Source organism: Eumetopias jubatus, unplaced genomic scaffold, assembly GCF_037043125.1.
Source record: "Eumetopias jubatus isolate StellerSeaLion01/CBP00866 unplaced genomic scaffold, mEumJub1_p1.0 scaffold_9, whole genome shotgun sequence".
Taxonomy (NCBI): domain Eukaryota; kingdom Metazoa; phylum Chordata; class Mammalia; order Carnivora; family Otariidae; genus Eumetopias; species Eumetopias jubatus.
In genome coordinates, this window is record NW_028274815.1 from 36876209 (window position 1) to 36888375 (window position 12167).

A 12167-nucleotide genomic window follows, 5' to 3' on the forward strand; every position below is an offset into this window, starting at 1 on the left:
ACAAACAAACAACTCTCAACAGGTTCAGATGCCATTTGGGAGGGGTGCGGGGAGGATTTATCAAAGATTTATAAACGGGGTAATCTACTAGTAAAAATAAAAATCGTCACATCGTTTCACAGGATGGCAGCATATTTTGCTTTTCTTTTGGCAAAGATCCAGGATTGAGCTACTGATTAAAACATACCCTACGAAGTACATGTATTTCTATGGAATGTCTCCCTAAGTATTTGCTGACTTGCTTCTGAATTACACGCCTGGTGAAGCGGACCCTGGCCGCAGGGAATTGGTTCTCCTTCACGCAGGTGCTCTCCGCGCCCCTCCCTCGGGCTGGGGTCTGGGCTGCTTTGGGCTTTGTCTTTTGTTCTGTCTTGGGGAGCCCAGCAGAGGACCTAACACAGGGGGGCCCTCATTCACATCCACTGGGGTCCCTACCTGGTCATCTGTAAAGTGGGACAATAGATGCTGGTCTTACCGCCTGAGAGTCTCCTTTACTGACGCAGTTCATAAAGGATGGGAGAGCTGCTGGCGGCCGCACCCCTGAGCCAAGTCCTCTCCCGTTTTCTCCTTACTTTGCACATCTGTGAAGTAAAGGAAAGGGAACAAATTTAGCAGTGATTACTCCGTTATTTTACTTAAAAAAAAAAAAAAAGTTGGCACCATCGTTACAAAATAGTAACATTTGTTAATTCTGGAATGTGGTTACTCAGGTGTTCCTTCTATCATTCTCTGTATTTTTCTGTATCTTTCAAAGTCTCCTGCCCCAATAAAAGAAGAGGAAAGAAAATTTTTTTAAAAAAGACTTGTATGAAATCTGGTCTCCTCCAGATGGACTTTCTCTGGTTCTGTGTACAGGAAAATGCTTAGTAAACCCCGGAGTCCTGAGACTCTGTAAGGAGAGGCAGTAATATTATTCATCTTGTTTCTGTTCTGTCCACTGCTCTAGGAATTTACTGATACCCAGCAGTAGGCTTCCCCGGTACCCCCACTCCCAGCTGTGGAAGGCAGCTAGCTGTTTGCTCACCAGGCTGTTTGACTTGCCGGTGGGATGGGAGTTGTCTAGTTGAAGGCACGTGAATTCAGGATGGTGTCACTTAAAATGTTCTGATTCAATTTCAGCCAACCCACTGACCCCGCCAACAACCCCAACCTACACCAAACAAGGGCATGTCATATAACTGTATGAAGAGTAACTCCTATCTGCAGTCATTAAACATTTGCTTTGTATAATAAAATCCCAACTTTCTTGGGCTTAACAAAAACACGTTGCTGGAGAAAATGCACATTGACATCTCCACTCCTCTAACTTAAAAACAGCCAAACTAAATTAAGTAACAACAACAACAAAAAGTTGTTTCCCACACATTTGCCCTGCTCTTACCACCAGTCTTCAGCCTGAAATAATTTCATGCTTGAGTTATTAACTTATGAAAATAGGCACAAAAGGGGAAAAATGTGAGCAGATCCTCAGCTATATTATTAGTCATTGCTACAGCTGAGTGCATTCCAGCACAAAGGCGTGTTATTCTGCCTGAGTACCTCAGTTTTGAACAAAATGTAGCTCACTAATGGGTTATGCCTCATATACCTTTTTGTAATCATTAGGTTGCCATTCTCTGTAATTTATCCCGTTTTTCATTAAGAGTATGTGCATTAGGCAGGCGTGCGCTCAAGCGCCCATGCACGGGTGTGTGCATTCGTGTGCGCACTCGTGTGTGTGTGTGTGTGTGTGTGTGTGTGTGTGTGCCCGCGCGCGCGCGCACACACACACACACATACATCTGTTAAGTCCCCTTTTGTTTGTGGCTGAAAAGAAAGGTCATGGCCTGAGCTGTCAGTCCTTTTAGGGAAACATCACTGTATTGATTATGATAATTGAGAATTATCATTGATTATAATGCTTTGGAAATCAGGGTGATGGATGGTGTGTGAATGTAGATTTTGAAAAACTGGTGAATTGGGGGTAGGAACATGAGTAAGTGAAGGGAATCCAGAAGCATTCTGGAGAAGATGGAGACAGACTGGGGGAGTCTGACCTGTCTCTAATTGTCAGGGGCAGCACTGGGCTGGAATCTTTCTGGGCCGGGCAGAAGCATCTCACTCACTTGCTTAGTGTTCTCAGGCCTTCTGGATGAGCGACAAGATTCCAGACAATAGCCCTCTTTTTAGAGGTTTCTGGCTTGCGCTCAGAGGTGTTGCCCCAAATCAGTTTGGGTCAAATGAATAAAAGAGCCAAGTTTTGAACCTACTGATCTTTGCTTCTGCAAAGTCTGGAATTGGTTTTAGAAATCCAGGCTTTTGAACGTTAACCTCTGGATAGAGAAAACTACAACAAAAATAGCAGGCAAGAAAATAACCAAGCGGAAGAAATACAAGGGAACTATGAGAATCTTGGAGAAGATCAAGGTTCTCACAAACACGTATGGATCATTTGAGCTGTCTCCTCAACAGAGCAGAGGTCTGCATGGGGCTGGCAATCCTGGAAGCAGGCCCCCCGGGGAGGGAGCACTCCCCTACCCCCGTACCCCTCCCATCCCCCACTCCCGGGCCCCAAGTCTCAGCCAGCAGGAGAAGCCCCTGGCATCTTCCCCCTGGATGGGATTCTCCACTGACATTTGCCTGGCCCGGGGGGGGGGGGGGGGGGGGGGGGGACACTAATTGGGAACCAAATGTCCTTCTTTAACCTCTTTGAAGTGTTAACGAATGCTTTGATTTTGTTCTTTCCTGCTCATTAAGACAAATGCAATTCTGCTTTGCCCTGGAAAAATCTGATCTCTGCTCCCAAGCCAGCTGCTCATCTTCCTGATGGGGAGAACCCAGGCCCTGCAAGGAGGTCCCCTCCTGTCAGGGGATCCACCTTGCCAACGATCACTCTGGCAGCACATCTCACTGCAGTCAGAGCCCGGGACACGTGGAGTAACTCTCAACCCGGACTGCCCTGTTAGATGCCAGGCATCTCAAGCATGTTGAAGTTCCCGGAGACTGTGCCCCGTGGAAGCAATCGGGCTGGACAGAACTCCAGGGAGACAGAGCCCCTCACACATCTGGAATCTTGACAGCCCCCCACACATCTGGAATCTTGAGAGCCAATCTAAGAAGCCAATTTCGCCCTCACCTTTTTTTTACTAGTGATGCGCTAGGGTAACGTGATGGCAGACCTTGAACCGGAAGTGATGTTGTTCTCGCACCTGCCTGAGGCTCATCTGCCATAACACCCCCCTACACACACACACACCATAGACCTCCCTCCCTCTCTCCAGTGCCCCCCGGGCAAAGTCAGTGGGATGGAAATCTGCAGAAAGGAAGGCACTGCAGCTCCGGGGTCTACTCAGAGACCACTGAAGGTGGGACAGGCGCCTCGCACACCCAGTGCCAGCCGCTGCGGAAACACAGGCTCCAGAGGCGGGCACCGAGAAAGAGGCCCAGTGCCCAGCTGGGGCATTCCTGGGGACGTCTGCAGGCCGTGGTGGAGATGGGAAAGCAGAGAGGAGAGTGCTCTTGAGAACAGAAATTCCAGCCTGGGAAAACGTCACCCATCCTATCTCGCTTCTCAGTTATAATCTCTACACCCAGCGGGCCCCAAGCCCTGCTATGTGTGTGTTATCTCCTTGGATCCTCTTTCCATCTGCGAGATCGGCATCAGGGTTAGACCCTCTCCCTCTATTTTTGTTTCTACTGCCTTAACCATTTTAAGGGTCTGGTTCAGAAGTGTCAAGTACACGAACATTGTTTTACAACAGATCTTAGAGCTTTTTCATTTTGCAAAACTGAAGCTCTATCCATGAAACAGTGACTCCCTGTTTCCCCCCTCCCTGCAGACCCTGGCAACCACCAGTCTCCTTTCTGTCTCTCTGACTTTGACGCCTCTAGGTATTCCCTATGAGTGGAACCGCATAGGATTTGTGCCTTCGAGTGGCTTATTTCACTCAGTATAACGTCCTCCCAAGTTTCACGTATCCTGTGGCCTATGACAGATTTTCCTTCCTTTTTAGGCTGAATAATAATCCCACCGTAATATTCCATCGTGTGTAGAGACCACCGTCTGCTTATCCATTCATCTGGTGAAGGACACATGGGCTGCTTCCATGTTTTGGCTCTTGGGAATGATGCCACTATGAACGTGAGTGTGCAAATATCCCTCTGAGATCTTGCTGTCAATTGTTTTGGCACTATACTCAGACGAGTAATTGCTGGATCATAGGGTAGTTCTATTTTTAATTTTTTGAGGAACCTCCATATTGTTTTCCACAGCAGCTGCACCATTTTGCATTCCCACCGGCAATGTAGGAGGGCTCCAATTTCTCCACACCCTCCCCAACTCTTGTTGATATATATACACATATGTGCCCTCTGAAGGGGTATGAGGTGATATCTCCTTGTAGTTTCTTTTGCGTTTCCCTAATTCTTAGTGATCGTGACTCTCTTTTCCTATGCTTGTTAGCCATTTGTGTTTCGTCTTTGGAGAGATGTCTATTCAAATCCTTTCCCCTCGGGTGTCTGGGTGGCTCAGTTGGTTAAGTGTCTGCCTTTAGCTCTGGTCCTGATTCCAGGGTCCTGGGATTCGAGCCCCAACTAGGGCTGCCTGCTCAGCGGGGAGCCTGCTTCTCCCTTTCCCTCTGCCTGCTGCTCCCCCTGCTTGTACACGCTCTCTCTCTGTCAAATAAGTAAATCAAATCTTAAAAAAAAATCCTTTCCCCCTTTTAAAATCAGATTTTGTGGTGGTTGTTGTTGACTTGTAGGGAGTTTTTAAATATCCTCCTCCTTTTATGTGTTTAGCTGAAAAAAACTAAAGGATCAAAGAGGTGGATAACCTAGTTGCTCCTGCCTGCATGCCTTCTAATAGGATGGCGGGGGGGGGGGGGCGGCGGTGGTGTTGCGCTACATGTTTCCCCAGCAGCGGGGAAGGATGGCCATAGAGCAGTGGGCCCATCCTCCCCCAGCCACATGGTCTCACGGCAAACACTGCCCATCAAATGCACACCCTGTGTTCACAGCCTCGTGTGCCAAATTGCTGCTTGGAAACCCACAGCGAACACCGGTTGCAGGGAGCTCAGAAGCGTGTAATATCCACTTTAATGACAGTTCCACTTTCTTGTTTCCCCCTCCTTGGAGGAAGGGCAGAGAGAAAAGGCCGTTCATGGAAAAATACATTTAAATGGATCAGTGCCGGGCAACCCTTTGCACATCTGTTCTTAACCGGTTTCAGCTGAAACTACTGAAAATATACATAGATCTGTTTATGTGGAACCAGTTAAATCTGATAAGATTACAATTTGGAGGGTAACTCTGGATTTGATGGTGGGGTAGAAAAAAACCCCTCTATACTTGGTCTCCACACAAGCTCCTAACCTTTTACCGCAGATGATGTTGAGGGAATCGGATTTGCTGCAAATTAAAAAGACCTAAATTATTCGAGATTTGTTACAAACAAACTCAAGATGTCTCGACAGCCTTTCTGCGGCGCAGGATTCCTGCCTCCCCTCCAATCCGGGCCGAGCCCTTTGTTATCAGAGCATGGAGACCACAGCTGGGAAACCACTTGTTTCTGAGTAATTCTGTCCTCACTCCCCGCATCAGTCGGTTTCACAGGAAGATGGTAGGCAGGCTGTTCGCACACTGACTGGCCAGTTGCCTTCCCTTGGAGGACACCAGCGGCGCCTGAAGACGTGCAGGCAGCAGGGAAGGAGTGTTGACTGAGAGCCTCTTTATGCAAGTGCTGGGCTCTTTCCCAAGCCTTTCTTACGAAGCACAGGAACCACGCTTTGAGGTCATCCCATTATAGAGATGAGAAAACTGAGGCTCTACGATGATTTGCCAAGGAACATGCCGACAATAGGGAATGAGGTGCTGGAAAGGAAGAAAGAGTTTTTCTCCCATCTAAATGTCTCAGGGGGCAAAGCCACAACTCAGATACCCACAGGAAGTGTCGATATCGTGGGTGCAGATCTCCTCGATTTGGTAAAGAGAGCCAGAAATGACCACGTTTTCTCACATGTTGGCTCAGTTCTTGAAGTCAAACAAAAAACCAGACCCTGCTGTGGTTTGAGATCCCGCTGCAGGGCCTTTGATGGCTCCAGAGCGGGGAGGCAGAAGCTGCATTGCTCCCTCTACAGGTGGGCACTTGGGGATCTGACTATCAGGATTCTCATCTGCTGGTGCCTGAGGCCTCTGTCACAGGTAAGGGGCACCACAGGTCAGCATCTGTGTCCCCGTGTCCCTTCTGAAGCCTTTCCTGGTGACTTCATGAGACTCCTCCCTTGACTCTAGCACGCTCTGAACGTGCATTCGTCTACAAACATTTATCTAATCATTTATCTCTAAAAGATGACATCAGTCTATAAAATGCACCACAGGACACAAGAATAGCAGTCACGTGGCCTCAGAAACAATCAGCCCAAATTGACATCTGACAACATCCCCCCACCACACCCCCAGTAGCCGGGCTGTGATTGGTAAGGTTTTCACTCCTGAGGGACCCCACGCTGTGAAAATGCACCTATTTCTGTTTATTGAAAATCTTTTTTTTTAATAAGCAGCCCAGTGGAAAACAATTGTGAATGGCAGCTTCATTACATGTGGATTTTTAGAACAAAGAGAATACTGCTCACACTCTATGACCTGTTCAATGATACTGAATTTTAATTAAAAAAAAGTTACATGCTAAATTGGTGACAAGGAAGGTGTGACACTAGGGCTATGAAAGAAATCAGGAAGGCAACTGAGGGTTGACAGGTTGCCTCAGTGATCTATTCAGCGTTACTTCCTATTTTTGTCTTCTCCCTCTTTGTTTTCCATTTGAAACTTTCAGTTTCGAGTTAGTGGGAACACACTCCAAGCTCGATGGACTTCAGATGGGGAGGCTGGTGGGACTAGAGGAGGGTACAAGGAGGGGGAGCCTCATTTGCCCCCCAGGGGCCTCCAACATCGTCTTGCGCGGTGAACGCATTATTGTCCTAGAAGGGTCTCCTCTAAGTAGCTACCGGCCCAGGCCACCCTAGAAAAGCCCTTTTGAAGGGGTCAGTTTTTCTGAGCACCAAACTTGGAGCTGCTTCCAGGTGACTGGTGTAAGGTCATCTTCGAGGGCCTGCTAACTTGGAATGAATTATTCTGAAGGAACAGATTCCATGGTGTGTGGACAGGCCCCTGGATGTTCAACCCAACCTAAGTTTCACCAATTATAAGAGAGTTTTCTTTTGAGATGGGGCAATAATTGAATAGGAAAATCCAAGTGCTGAAAGTATGCCAGTGTGTTGGGTTTCAGAAAGGCTGACTGGGGCGGGCAAAGGTGGTCAGCTTCCTCTCCGGGTGGGCTTCTAGGTCACGGTGTGTCAGTTCATGAGCTAAAGCCCCATGACACAGTAGCCATCTGCCCCAGTCACAGAGCCCCGAGGTCTGCCCGGGGTGGAAGGATCGCTTCTGCCACAGCCTGTGCAGGGAGGCAGCAGCTGCCCTGGGTCCGGGAGCCCGCCTCGGCTTGCTGGGAGAAGCGGGGGGTCTTGCGGCTGGGGGAGCTTGAGTGTCGCCTTCCTCCCGAGAGAAAAGGTATGTGGAGCAGACCGCAGAGTTCACCACCAGCCAGAACAGGGCCTTGACCTTCCCTGAGGAAGAGACTAGCAACTAGCATTCAGGGTCTAGGGTCCCCAGGCACGGGACTGCAGATACAGAGGCCCTGACCCTGGGAGGCAGGCGGTGGGGGGGGGGGGGGGGCTGGTGCGGAGTGGGCAGGCCACGGGTATGACATAGGGGAGGTGCTGGCCATACACAGGGAGGAGGCCAAGTTCTGTTCTAAGAGCCCCCAGGAAGCCACTGTCATGGTCCAAGCAGGAGAAGCATGTGGCTTGGTTTTACATTTCCCGGAGATCATGCTGGCTTCTGTCTAGAGTCGGATCTAGACGGGTGGGAGGCTGGGCTGTGGGCCAGGTGGGAGGCAACGGGATATGGGATAGGAGACCAAGGGGCTGCTTTCACAGGTAGGCCCAGTGTGGCACGGTGAGGAGCTGGTGAGTAGGGTGAGGGATGGGTCTGTGGAGGAGACATCCAACCCCGGTCTCCTCATTGGGAGAGGCTTCAATAATCCCCACGTCTCAGAGAGGTTGTGAAGGTTCAAAAGGGGGCCTGAGCCACAACAGGTACCCAAGACTGCATTCTCATGGTTCCCGTGGTCCCCACAAGCACAGATAGCAGCCAGCTGTCTTTAGCAAGGCTACTTCTGACCCTTGTCCTCAGTAAAGTGGGAAGTAGGGTCTGGGCTGGTATGGGCGACAGGGCGGGTTTGGATTGCTTTTTTTCTGAGAAATCATGTGCAGATCCCCAAGCAAAATGGTGATGCAATAAACTTCCATGTTCTTAAAAACATTTTGATGTTTACAAAAAGAAAGTTAACAGGGAGCCGAATTATCACCGTCGTGAAGCTCACACATGCCCGTGGTTGCCTGACTTCCCAGAGTACAGCACGTGAGCCAGACCAGTGACTGTCCTTCGGGCCAGGATCCCTGTGTCCATCCCCAGCACTCACGCCCGGAGACGCAGGGGTGGGGAGTGGGCGAAGGTAGGGGAATTCCCACCTTCAGGTCAAACATGCACTTCTGAGCTCACACCGGGCCTAGCACACAGTGCCTAGAACCTCATGGGCCTCACGCGTGTCAAGTTTATTATGGGGGGTGGGGAGGAACTGGCCTGACCATGTGGGGTCTTCCTATGGCTGGGAAGGAGAAGGGGCATCGGGGCTGTGTGAAGGATGGGAGGAGGGGCCGATGGGGCCAGGCTCTCTGCTCAGGGTGCAGCTTGGAGAAGGACACATGACCAATTTTCTCTGAGCCAGCATATTTTCCATTCTAAATATAGCCCAAGATGACCCAAGACATCTTCCCCTCCCAAGGAGACCAAGGAGAACTCAAGGTTCTGTATTTTCCCGCATTTCTGTGACTTCTGAAGAAGTGAACAGTGAGATCTGAGGCTTTACCCTCCCATCACCTGATCCCATGGACCCTGGGTCCTAAGGAGCGATGTCTAACCCCTCTTGAGAGGAGAGCCTGCCCTGGGTCAGGAACTCTTTTTGGTTCCCAACCTTTAGTAGGTACCAAAATATTTGGCTAGCTCTCTTCCTCCAGCAAAGCGGAAACAGGGCTTCTATCCACCTAGGAAGGGTGACCTGTCACCCGGGCCGGAAATGAGTAGCTTTCCGCCACCCCTGGGTTAGTTCACCCCAGCATCTCAGGAGTGAGGCCCACCCTGATGAGTTTTAATTGGACAACGGGTCCTTACTTCCCCCTTGGAACCTCGCTGCACCATCAAGCTGATACTTTGATCACATTTCCGGAAGGTACAGGATACAAGCCTTTTGGAAAGAGGGCACCCACCGCAGGCCTCGGGCACCACCATGACTCTTGGCTCCGAGCGCCTGCACTGAATGTTTGCAAAGGGGGGCAGGGGGTAGTGTTCTGTATCTGAGCAGGGCCCTGCTAATTGCTGCACAAGCACTTCTGGGGAAGTTCAAGTTTCCAAAGGCCTGCCCTTAACCCCGACAGCACCAGCGCTTCCCAGACAGAGCGCTTGAGGGCATTTGTGAAAACGCGTTATGGGAGCCACAAAGCGATGTGGTTATCTCCGAAGGGTTAATGACCAAAGAGTGAGGACAGTCATGGTAAGTTACATATAGCAAACAGTGAGCAAAGCAAGCAAGAGGAAAAAAACAAAACATGGAAACACCCCCCTCCCCCCTCCGTCAGTCCACCCCCCATCCTCCTGCAACAACACTGTATATACAGACCACAGATCGGGGCATAGTTAAATTTGGCACACAGAGACTACAGCAAAGAAAGAAAACATATCAAGTTACGCGGAGTCCTATTCAGATTTGGGCCGGGGCCTCAGCCGCACAATGCTGAGCAGAGGAGAACAAGGCCGCGGTGTGTTGTCGAAAAGCGCACCGGTGAGCTTGGCTTTCCTTTCAGTCATTTGCTGGCCTGGCCCTGGGCAACAGGTTAATTCCCTGCCCCACAGGTGGAGACAGATAAAACAAACCCAAATGGTGTAATGGGCCGCAGGAAACCTTTCTTTCAAAACTTGATCCCTCTCCAGAGAGGAAACACGCAAGGACTTTGCTCTGGACAGTAATCTGTTTTCTTAGGGCCGCTGGGAGAGACCTGGTGGCCAGGGTAAATAAGGCAACGCAGCCCGTGGTGGGGCTTTTGGCAGGCGGTGCTGCAAGGGAAGTTCGAAAAGACCACTTCCTACGCTCTAGTCCCAACCAGGAGTAAGCTGTCAATCTCAGAGGATGAAGGCCCTCTGGAAAAAGCCAGTGGAGAGAAAGCCCCCCGCCCCCGCCACCCCACCAGGGAGAAACCGAAGCCACAGGTGCATGCCAGGGTCCCCTCCTCCTCCCCCCCGGGCCCGGCTCACCTGGCCAGAACCCAGCCTGCAAGCCCGCTCCCCTCCCAGCTCCCTGAGTGGGGAGTGCAGGCTGGGCCATGTGAAATGCAACCCGGGTGGGTTTCAGGCTCCGCGCTGAGCAGCCGGACAGGCCGGCAGGCAGGCTGCCAGGGGGACTGGGACCAGCTGAGGCTCGGGCACGGGGAGGGTCAGATATGTTTTAGTCATCAGACATTGTCCCTGCTGGAGGACGCTTAGGCCTCCCTGAGGAGATGAGACAGCCGCCGGCTGGCACTTGTCAGCCAGGGCTACTCCCCGTGTCGCCAAGGACGTGGGTCTTTCCAAAGCCAGGCCCACGTTGTGACCCTCACTGGACCACAGATGGGCAGGGCAGCCCTGCCATTTTGCAGGGGAAGGAGTTGAGGCACAGTGAGGCCACATCCTGTCGGTGTGGGTACAGATGGTTCAGAGAGCAGCCCCTTATCCTGGCCCTCCCGGCAGGCATGCCTAAGGAGCTGGTCCCCACTGCACAGGGCAGTGGTTCTTGCTTCTGAGCATGTGCCAGCATCGTGGGGTCATCCTCTACCTGCTGTGACCCATTCTCCTCAAGGTGGGCCTGGGTATCCTGCCCCAGTGCCAGCCCTCAGCAGGGGGTGGGGATGCAGCCATCTCCATTCACAGCAGGCTCTGCTATGGACCCGAGCCCAGTCTCCATCTGCAATGCGGGGACAATGGGGCGAAGCGTGTCCAGAGCTGCTCCAAACTCTGAGGGACCCAGCGCTGCATCTCTTTCCCTTCCTGTGACTCAATGGCCCCACAGTATTGGCTCCCCGTGCAGAAAAGATGCTGTAAGATGAATTGTAGCGGCGCCTGGGTGGCTCAGCCAGTTAAGCGTCTGCCTTCGGCTCAGGTCATGATCTCAGGGTCCTGGGATCAAGCCCCGCATCCGGCTCCTTGCTCAGCAGGGAGCCTACTTTTCCCTCTGCCTGCCACTTCCCCTGCTCATGTTCTCTCTCTGTCAAATAAATTATTTATTTATTTATTTGACTGAGAGAGACAGCGAGAGAGGGAACACAAGCAGGGGGAGTGGGAGAGGGAGAAGCAGGCCTCCCACTGAGCAGGGAGCCCGATGTGGGGCTCGATCCCAGGGTCCATGACCTGAGCCGAAGGCAGCCGCTTAACTGACGGAGCCACCCAGGTACCCCTAAATAAATAAAATCTTTAAAAAAAATAAAAGATTGATTTGTTTCCTCCTAAATCTCATATGTTGAAGTCCTAACCTCCCCACCTCATACCTCAGAGCGTGACCTTGTTTGGAATAGGGTCATTATAGATACAATTAGTTAAGATGAAGTCATACTGGATTAGGGTGGTCCCCTCATCCCACACGACTGGTGCCTTTATAAAAATTGAAGGGGAAATTTGGACATAGACACGCGCGCGCAGAGAGAACACCATGTGGACATGAAGGCAGAGATCGGGGTATCGCATCTACAAGGCAGAGAATGCCACAGATTGCCACCAAGCCCCAGAAGCTGGGAGGGAGGCCTGGAACAGATTTTCTCTCAAAGCCCTCAGCAGGGACCAAGCCTGCGGACGCCACTGCCCTGGGATCGGTGGCCGCCAGAGCCGTGAGACAGTATGTTTCTGTTCTAAGGCACCGTTGTTGATACTTTGTTATGGCAGCCCCAGCAAATACAGATGAGGAAAAGGCCAAGGTATCTGTGGTTAGTTTACCTTGAAAACTGACTCTGAAGCCCCTTTCAGCTCTGCTCTGCAGACGTTTATCCTGTTTC

At 51.0% G+C, this 12167-nt stretch overlaps 1 long non-coding RNA gene across 1 annotated transcript in view; it reads right to left on the reverse strand.

Annotated features, from left to right (window-relative positions):
• LOC114219635 (uncharacterized) overlaps window positions 1–12167 on the reverse strand; it is a 264586-nt gene that overhangs the window by 147633 nt on the left and 104786 nt on the right. The window contains exon 2 of the long non-coding RNA XR_015768932.1: window positions 476–581. This is a non-coding gene — a long non-coding RNA (uncharacterized LOC114219635). The remainder of the gene's footprint in view (window positions 1–475; window positions 582–12167) is intronic.